Raw genomic sequence first — 9,449 nt, 5'->3', positions numbered from 1 at the left:
ACGTCCCTCCCTGTTCCTTGTGTCAGGGATGCAGGTGTTCCCAAGTGGACTTCTGATGTTGGCATGACAGGCCTGCCTTAGCTGAGTGTTCAGCCATCTTTGAAGTTCAGCCATTCCTATCAAATCCTGAGCTTGACCTTTGGCCACTGCCTGAAGTGGGGCTACTTTGTAAGCTACCAAGGAAACTCTGGGGCTCCCCCTTCATTTTCAGCTTGTTAATCACCCGCAGCTTCTCATCCCCTTGTAAGCCACTAGTGCAGAGAAGTCACCTCCATCCATTCCCTTCGTCCTTAGAGTTGTCATTCTCATACATTCCACATACTGGATCTTCTCACCTGCCAGGAAATTACTCTCCACCTGCCAGCTCAGCAAAAAGTTCTAGTGTGAAAGTTTTAGTGGCTCGACTGTCTCCTTGTGCCTGGGGTTATCTGCACACCACCCGTCCTCCAGGATGGGTCGTCATTGCCAGTGGGGTAGGAGAAGAGTAATCCCATACTAGACCCCATCTTGCCACCTGCTTTTTGGACCACTCTGGAACCAACGATGTCAGATTAAGTCCTTCAGGGAGCTGACCCCAAGAGGGAGTTAGGAATGCCAAAGACTGATTGGGGTCTAACCCCCACTGAAGGAGAGGGAGGAAGCAGGGTTGGGCAGGGTGTTCCTTCAAACCGGATGCCCACCTGACAGTCTACCAGTCCACCAGGGAGCTGCAGAGCAAGAATTATCATTCTAGGGTCAGCATCCCACTGGTGTGGTCAGGCTCTCGCAGTGCCTGAGGCTATGCAACCCACATTGACTGAATGGATAAATCTACACCTAGTAGTACCTGAGGAGTGGGTGTAAGCTAAGCAATGTAGGGCACCAGCTGCCTTTGCTTAGGCGCAGCCACGCTCCACCCTGCGGCTGGCTTGGTCGGAGGTGCTTTGGCCTCTTGTACATCAGATACCTGCTGAGGTAGGAAGGGCCTTTGCTAACCACATGTCTGTTAGCACTGGTGTAGACATAGGCTGATGGGAGAAGGCAGATCTGGGGACAGAACATCGGGAGGCAAAGCACATTTAAGCCAGTAGACACCCACCTTGCGAGAGGTTCCTTGAAGGCGTGCACTCTGTGTTCCTCAGAGCTGAGAGGAGGCAACTTCCAGGCAGACCTGTATGCTGTGGAGCCTGAAACGAGGCAGAATGAGAGGCAGTCAATGTGAATAGGAAGGAACTACTGACTTAGGATGAGGGGCTGGGGCTTGAAGGCAGATAGGGGCTTCTTAGGTTGGAAGTGGGGGAAGGGCTGCTGGGAAGGGCCAGATACCTGCAGGGAACTGAAGGAAGGTTCTTGACTGGAGCAGATGCATTTGTGGAGCACCTCCAACCTGGCACCATCAATTCAGGTCTACTGTACAATTTTTGGCATAGGAGTTTGAGAGATTTTGATACGCTGTGAAGTGGCATTCATTGCCCGTGGAGGGAAGTGTGTGTGTGTGTGTGTGTGTGTGCGCGCCCGTGCGTGTGTAAAGCAACCTAGATGTGGCTGGTCAGGCTCCTGTCCTCCATAGGGGGATTATAGCAGGAAGTCCAATGTCTATTCTATGGTTACGAACCTGGGATTGATCTGTGGCACCCCCACTACTACAGTGTGAGCCCAAGCAAATCACTTTACCTCTCTGAACCTCAATTTCCTCATCTGAAAGACAGGTCTAATATAAAGATCTACCCCTAAGAAGTGATAATATTTTCCAGGTTACCTCCTGAGGGTGAGGATCACATGAGGTAATTCATGTGAGCGCAGTCTGTAAACCATAAAGCATTCTACTACTAATAGTGGTTGAAGAGGCGTCTCTTCCCAAGTAGGCTTTGCTAAGTAAGAAAGGATGTGGGGGGTACTGCTGGCCTGTATCTTGAAGCCTACTGATGGGAGATGGGCAGATACTGAAAACTCTGTAACAGGATGTGGCCTGGTTGGGGTCTCGGGTGCCGTGCGTGCATTTTGACCAAAGATGTATGGCGGCCCCTGGGACCAATGGAGAGGCTTTGTGAACCTGTGCGTACTGACAGGGTTTGAGAATTGAGGGCTATGTCAGTGCTGGGAATGCATAAATCTGGGAGCTTCTTCCCAGCTGTGTGGGAGTCGACGTCAGCCTGCCGCCTCAGGTAATACAGGTCCAAGATCTGCCACCCACGATTCTGTCATCCATAAAGCTTTGGTAACCAGAAGTGTTTCTGTAAGCTTGACCTAAACGCTTCTGGTGGTAAAACCAAAAATGAACGGCATGAAGCTATTTAGAGAATCCTGAATTTTCTTTATTTTTTTCTTTATGTGCCTTATTATTAACACTTGGGGTTAATAGTCACATGTTTCCCTGAAGTGATGTCCATGTGTTTGCTAGACCCTGCAAGGGTGTCACTGATAAGTGGCCCTTGGCTCTGTCACATTTCTGAATTCTGAAATTCATCTGGCCCAAGGTTTTGGATGAGGCATGGTGCACATGTGATACTAACACCAGTAAGAGGCAACATTTGTTGGATTTATAGAGGCCCAGAGTTCCTGGATGTTTGTCCTTCCTCCAGCCTTCGGCCGCCAGGGACGCCCTTCCCAGGACTGAGGCCCTCCCTGGGTCAACCTGGATGGGTGGATACCTCACCTCCTGCCATACTGTACCATGATGAGAAATCTCATTTGATACCCAGCACAGTTTCCTGTGGTGGAAATGGGATGAACGCAGAGCTCAACATAGGAAGGCCCCTTGGCAAAAGCATGTACTACGTACACTAGTCGTTTATGTTACACACGGTCTGCCCGCAGTCTTGCTTCAGGTGAGTCTCACGGTGCAGCCACCCGGAGCCTGGGCCCACTCGCATGACTCGGGTAGTGTGATCTGGGGTGTGATTTTGAGAGAAAGGTGATGACGAAAGCAGCTTGGCAGCCCCAGACGCCCAAGTGCTGCTTCTACAGCTCTTTGCCAGCATCGATAGGGAAGCATGGCTGGAGGAGAGGGGCAGAGAGGACGCCACACAGCCTGCGCTGGTTACTCTTGCACAGGCCTCTGCCTGGGGAGCCTGTCAGTTCTCTCTGGACAGGATGAAAAGATGCCAGAGAGCAGCTTGTTGAGGCTGATCTGCAGTGGTCTTGTTTTCGTTCATCGTCTCCATTTTTTTCTCGAAGGATTTTGGATATTTTCCCCTCACCTGGGGGTGTCTTGACTAGTGATCTCATGTCTTGCAGCTGACACAGGTGAACATTAAGGAGGCAAGGAGGTTAGGTGAGGCCAGGCAGCCTGGAGGCTGAGGCAGGCAGCACGGGGCCTGGCGCGCTGTGAGTGCTTCCTGCAGGGGAGTGCCTCGCGGTCACACATTTGTTCATTGTCTTCCTCTTCACCAAAGCAGTAAGTGAGAGAGCGGGTCTGGAGTCCTGTCTTTGTCAGTCTTTGTCACTGACAAACTGTGTGACCTTAGCTCACCTCCATTTCCTCCTCATGTAAAATGAGGGTACCAGAACCCACACCCTGGTTGGGACATAAACTTCAGGCAGTGCCATATAGTTCTCACTCACTGCATACTCGGCGACTAATGATATTATCATTAGAATTCATTTGGGCCCAGAATTCCTAAGTGAATGTTTTCCCTGAGCAAAATTAGGGTTTTCTACCAGCCCAAGATCTAGAAGCTCTCTCTTACCTGCCCACCCAGCTTCTGTGCCTCAGTGACCCTCCATGTACCCTGGTTGCCTGGGAGGACATACAGTGATCACCCTCACAGTACAAGGCTCATTCAGCAGCCCAGACAAGGGCCCTGGCCTGGGTCAGTCTGTGGCAGTGTGGCATCGTGGCTAAGAGGCCAGGGTTTAAGTTCCAACCCTTTTGGCTATGAGACCTTGAGCCAGTGATGCCCCTTCTCCAAACCTCTGTCTGACCATCTGTGTACTGGAGCTAATATAGAGCACACAGTCCCTGGGGCCGCAGTGAGGACTTAATGAGTTGAAAAGGCTGGAATGGATTTGGTGCACAAAGATGTTACAGGACAGAGAAGCAAGACAGTGGTGCTGTCATCTTTTGTTTGACTTGACCCCCCGCCAGCTGACAATGGCATGAGAAGTGCTGATGCCACCCCACTGCCATCCCACCGTCGCATCCCTCTGGGAACTTACTCTTTAAGCAGCTTGTTGATGTAGAAGACCAGTTACACAGGAAATGGAAAACCAGGATCCCCCTGATCTTACTACCGTGAAAGGCATACTTGGGAAACGCCACATGTGCTCCCTGGAGCCTATCTGGCATCCGGACAGGCATCACTTGAGTGAAGACTGAAGCCCCCCCCCCCACCCCATGCCACAGGCTGTGGCTTTGTAACTGGAAATGTTTCGCTGGCCCAGCTGGCATCTCTGTGAAGTTCACAAGCCACGGTGTGAGGCTCAGGTGAGCCGGTGATCACTGCGGCTGTGCCCCCGGGGGGCTGGAGCCGGGGGAGGCAGGGATCTGGGACTCCATGGGCTACACACAACCCCTGTTCACTGAGTGCCTACTGGAGGCCGGGGAGGGGCACCAGCTGGTCTCTGTGGGGTTCTTACTTCCAGGAGACCCAGGGAAGGTTAGCAGTAGGCGACGTCCATGCTGCAGACCTGGGATTGAAAGCAGCTCTGTCTGATGGCAGAGCCCATGCTCTTTCAACTGTCCCATCTTATGGCCACTCAACACACTGTCACTCAAGGGGGAGGACTGGGACTTATGAGGCTTTGCTCCTGCCCAGGATTCAAAGGCTGCCCTTGGACTCCAAGACTCAATGGAGAGACATCCCAACTTTGAGGACTTTTGAAAACTTTAAATGTGAACGGCACATGCCATTTAACAAGAGCCCCCTTTGGTATGCCTTCCACCCCTCAGTGTTTTTATTGGTCCCTTACAGGCCCTTAGAGAAGTTTCTCATATTGACAGGCTTTGCAATGATGTTACAGACATATCACATCACACCAGTTCCACAAGTGATAACAGCCACTGCTTCCCAAATGGCACGTTTCTTCAAGTAAAAAGCAGATGGCTGCATGTAGCATAGAGGGACATCATGTCTTGGTAAAGACAGAATTGAAATTCTTGGCAAAGCAGGACATCCCTTTTAGTACTTGGCCTTGTGTCATAGCAAACGAAGGCCGGTTTTCCTCATCAAACCAGCAAGATTGCTCTTACTACCTTTTTCGGTGTCAGCTACTAACTTCATGAGGGCATCTGTCTAACAAGGCACATGGTAATTGGGTGCAACTCCGAAGATTCCTTGTATGCTCCTGTTTTTATCCCTTGATGGTGGCATATTTCAAGCCGTCTTTAGCTGTTCCTTCTATCGATGCATCTATTCACGCCTGAGGTGTGTTTCATCATAAGGGCACCAGCAGAAGGGCCCCTGGAAGAATAGCACCAAACCTTACAGTGTTTCCCACTCTGACTCGTCCTCCGGCTTTTGCTTCAGAAGTGCAGGGGGTGATGGAAGCTTGGCAACCTGGCTGTGGGCTCCCCTTTGCAAGAAGCATCTGCTTGTCAGAGCCTGAGTGTGCAAGCTGGTAACGCCCGGTGACATCTGGGCTTTGCCTGCAGACCCAGCGACCAGAAGTGCCTCTCCTGGCTCAGAAAGCATTCTACCAAGAGTCCTTTTTTTTTATTCCAAGAGAGCTGTCATTGTTTCTGTTCCCTGGGGTTCTTTGTCAAACTGGATCTGAGGGAATAAGCAGAAATCCTCCCTAAATCCAAGAGGAACGGGGAAAAGGGAGGAAGGGGAGTGACCAAATGTAAACTCATCCCGATGAATGCAACGCAAACGGAAAAAGAACCGGTCATACCTCAACTCAGCGACAAAGCAATGCTTACAAAGGTCTGATTCGGCATTTCTGTTTTACTTATTTTGTTTTAAGCTCATGCTCTACGAAAAATGCATACTTGTGAGGAAATGAATCATCTAGGAAGCATTGCTAGCAAACACTGGCGCTCGGGAGACACCTGGTGGAAGATTTTAGAAATGCTCTGCTTCCTGGCTCCGACAACAGGAGGTTTGCTTGTTCCAAGCCCAACAAGCCCGGCCTGTCCACCCAACCCCCGCTGAGCTGGCGGGATCAGTGAATAACAAGATGGAAAAGTCTGGGCTTTAAAAGAAACAGGAGAGGGAAGGGGGAGAGGAGGGGAGCAAAGATGAGGGAAGGGAAAGCTTGCTTGCAAGATGTCCAGAGGCACATGGGACTGTGACTAACCCCTTCCATATGAGAGAATCCTCTCACCTTATGGTCCTTGGCACAGAGCGTGACCCAGGGTAGGAGCTCAGCAACTGTCAAGGCTGCCGTGATGCCTAGCCCTTCTACCCTGCATGCTCCAAGGGGCTTCTACTTCAACAGAATCAGATGCCGGTTGTGGTCCAATTCACTTTCACCCCCTTGAGCCCCCAGCCAGGAGCCAGGATGTTGCCACTGCATCACAGACCTCAGGGCAGCCCAGGCCATTGGAGAGCAGACCCCCAGAACTGCCTCACACGAGAGACAGCAACTTCCAGGAACGGGGCCCTCGGTGCCCAGCGTATTTGGTGGCAGTCAAAGCCCACATCAGGCTCCTCAGAACCATTTCACCTGCCCACGGAGACCAGGGCCCTGCCCGCCACTCTGTGTGGGGTTGAGACAGCCCCTCTTTGCGGTGGGCTGAGTACAACCTGGGCCGCTCTGCTTTCTCATCCAGGTAATTCTGATCATGGTTCTCATCCCAGTCATCCTCTGAAACCCAATGAGCAGTGCTAGTCCTGGGGACACAGCAGCAAGTAGAAGGGGCGGGGCCTGTCCTCAAAGAGGGCCCACCTGATGGTCCTGGCTCCAGAATGAAAGCTAAGCCTTGAACTCTCCCCTGAATCCTCACCCTTGGGCTGTGGTGAGGTATTGTGTAGTATTTACCAACTTACCGATGTGTGCTGCCCTCAGCCCTGAGTTAGGGTCAACAGTGGGAATGCAGTAGAAGTCCAAGGGCAAGGGACTTGTGTTCTCTTGCTGGACTATGGAAAGTGCACTGAGTCTTAGAATTCCCCTCACACTGGATCAGCATGGCTCAGCTGCATTAGTGCCTGAGGCAGCACCCCCCCCTCACCGAGCTTCCTGTGGTCCTAAAGTGGCATGGAAAAGCAGCTGAATATACCTGTTCCCTAAGAAGGGCACGGAAATTGTGTGTGTGTGTGTGTGTGTGTGTGTGAGAGAGAGAGAGAGAGAGAGAGAGAGAGAAGCACCCTCCAACGAATGTCACAGTGGAAAGTGGTGTGGACTGCATACCAGGTTAGGCTAATGCCTCATTGAAAGCTGGCATGAAGGCGTGCTATCTCAGGGCTGGGTGGGATTGCACATCACAGTGGAGGCTGGCATGGACCAATGATAAGGATCAAATGTGCTTGCTCGCTGTCTCTCCAAATGTCATGAAACTCTGCCTCACAGGATTTAGGTGGTAGCCTAGGCATAAGAAGGAGAAAATCCTGAATTGCCTGATAATGATATTTGGTAATTAGTAAGAAAAGCCCAAAGTAACTGGAAAAATGTGGAATTGACTAGATTAAGATTTCTGATATGGACTTAAGGCTCAAGAAAGACAGGGTTCCTCTGTGGTAGCCACAGGTCTATATAGCCCTCATTATATAGCTTCCTACTTCTGTAGTGTACCTGTCCTTGTATAATCCCCCCGTTGGTCCTTGTATGGGCAGAATTCACTACTTATAAACAATAGAATATAGCAAAGCTGAAAGGATTTTGCAGATATAATTAAGACCCCTAATCAGTTGCTGTGAGTTAATCAGAAGGGAGATTATCCTGGGTGGATCTGACCTAATCAGATGAGCCTCTCAAAAGAGGGCCAGGCCTCCCCTGAAATTAGAGCAATTCCCCGCCGGCCTCAAAGAAGTAGACAACCATGTTGTGAGAGCACCTATGAGAGGGTCATCTGGCAAGGAACTGTGAGTAGTCTCTAGGATCTGAGAGTGGCCCAGGGCTGATGGCCAGCTAGCAAACAGGACCTCAGTCCTACATCCGCAAGGAACTTAATTCTCGCAACAGCAGGGACCTGGAAGGGAAGCCAGAGCCTCAGATGAGAACACAGCCCCAGCCAGCATGTTGACTGCAGCCCTGTGAAACTCTGAGCAAAAGGCCCAGCTAAGCTGCACCTGGACTTCTAACCTATGGAAACTATAAGGTAATAGATGGGTGCTGTTTACAGCCACTAAGCTTGTGGTACAGATAATGCTACCGGGAATTGTATGTGTCTTTTGGTGGCCATGAGTACACTCACACGTTTTGAGTATATGCACCGGCGTGGCATTGCTGCTTCCTAGGGCAGGCACGTGTTCAGCTTTAGCCTTACGAAATACTTCCACCAGGTTTTCCAAAGCAGTTGTAGCAATTAGCACTGCTACAAGCAAGTAGGAGAGTTTGAAGTGCTCCATGTTCTTGGTAGCACTTGGTATCGTCCTTTCCTGTACTTCTGTTCTCTATTTTTTAATGTTTATTGATTTTTGAGAGAGAGAGAGAGAGAGAGCAAGCACAAGCAGGGGAGGGGTAGACAAAGAGGGGGACACAGAATCCGAAGCAGGCTCCAGGCTCTGAGCTGTCAGCGCAGAGCTTGACGTGGGGCTTGAACTCACAGACGGCAAGATCATGACCTGAGCTGAAGTCGGAGGCTTAACCGACTGAGCTACCCAGGTGCCCCTGTTCTATATATTTTAAGTTCCTCTCAACTTGGTTCTTTCACTGAATTTTTAATTTTGCAATTGTAGTTTTAATTTCAAGTGATCCTTCACGTTTTATAGTACTGTTTTTATACCAAACTGTTTTTGTTCTATATATTCAATATCAAGTCTCTCTGAGGATATTAATAAAAGGTATTTTTTTAAGTTTTTTTAATGTTGTTTTTTTTTTTTTTTGAGAGAGCGAGCGAGCAGGGGAGGGGCAGAGAGAGACGGAGACACAGAATCTGAAATAGGCTCCAGGCACTGAGCTGTCAGCACAGAGCCCAGAGCGGGGCTCGAACTCATGAACCATGAGATCGTGACCTGAGCCAAAGTCAGACGCTTAAGCGACTGAGCCACCCAGGTGCCCCTAAGTTTTTGTGTTTTTGGTTTTTTTTTTTAGGTAATTTCTACACCCAGCGTGGGGTTCAAACTCATGACCCTGAGATCAAGAGTCTCATGCTCTACCAACTGAGCAAGCCATGTGCCCCAATAAAAGGTCTTTTTGTTTTTCCTTTTTAACTTGTTCTTCCCTGTCCCTTAGTCATCTCTTTCCTATAGGGCCAGCTTTGCTATTTCTTTTTCATGATACTTCTCTGTCATCTTGTACACCATCCTCAAATATTTGGCTTTTCTTTGTTGTCTGGTTATGCTTAAGAATGAGGTTGACTCGCAGCTCTGTGGCCCCAGGACTTATTCAGTGGCATTTAGTGCGTTCACAGTGTTGTACAATCAGCG

The sequence above is a fragment of the Panthera pardus genome, unplaced genomic scaffold, assembly GCF_024362965.1.
Source record: "Panthera pardus isolate Hobbes unplaced genomic scaffold, ASM2436296v1 HiC_scaffold_27, whole genome shotgun sequence".
NCBI lineage: Eukaryota > Metazoa > Chordata > Mammalia > Carnivora > Felidae > Panthera > Panthera pardus.
Note: the sequence above shows the minus strand (reverse complement) of the source record.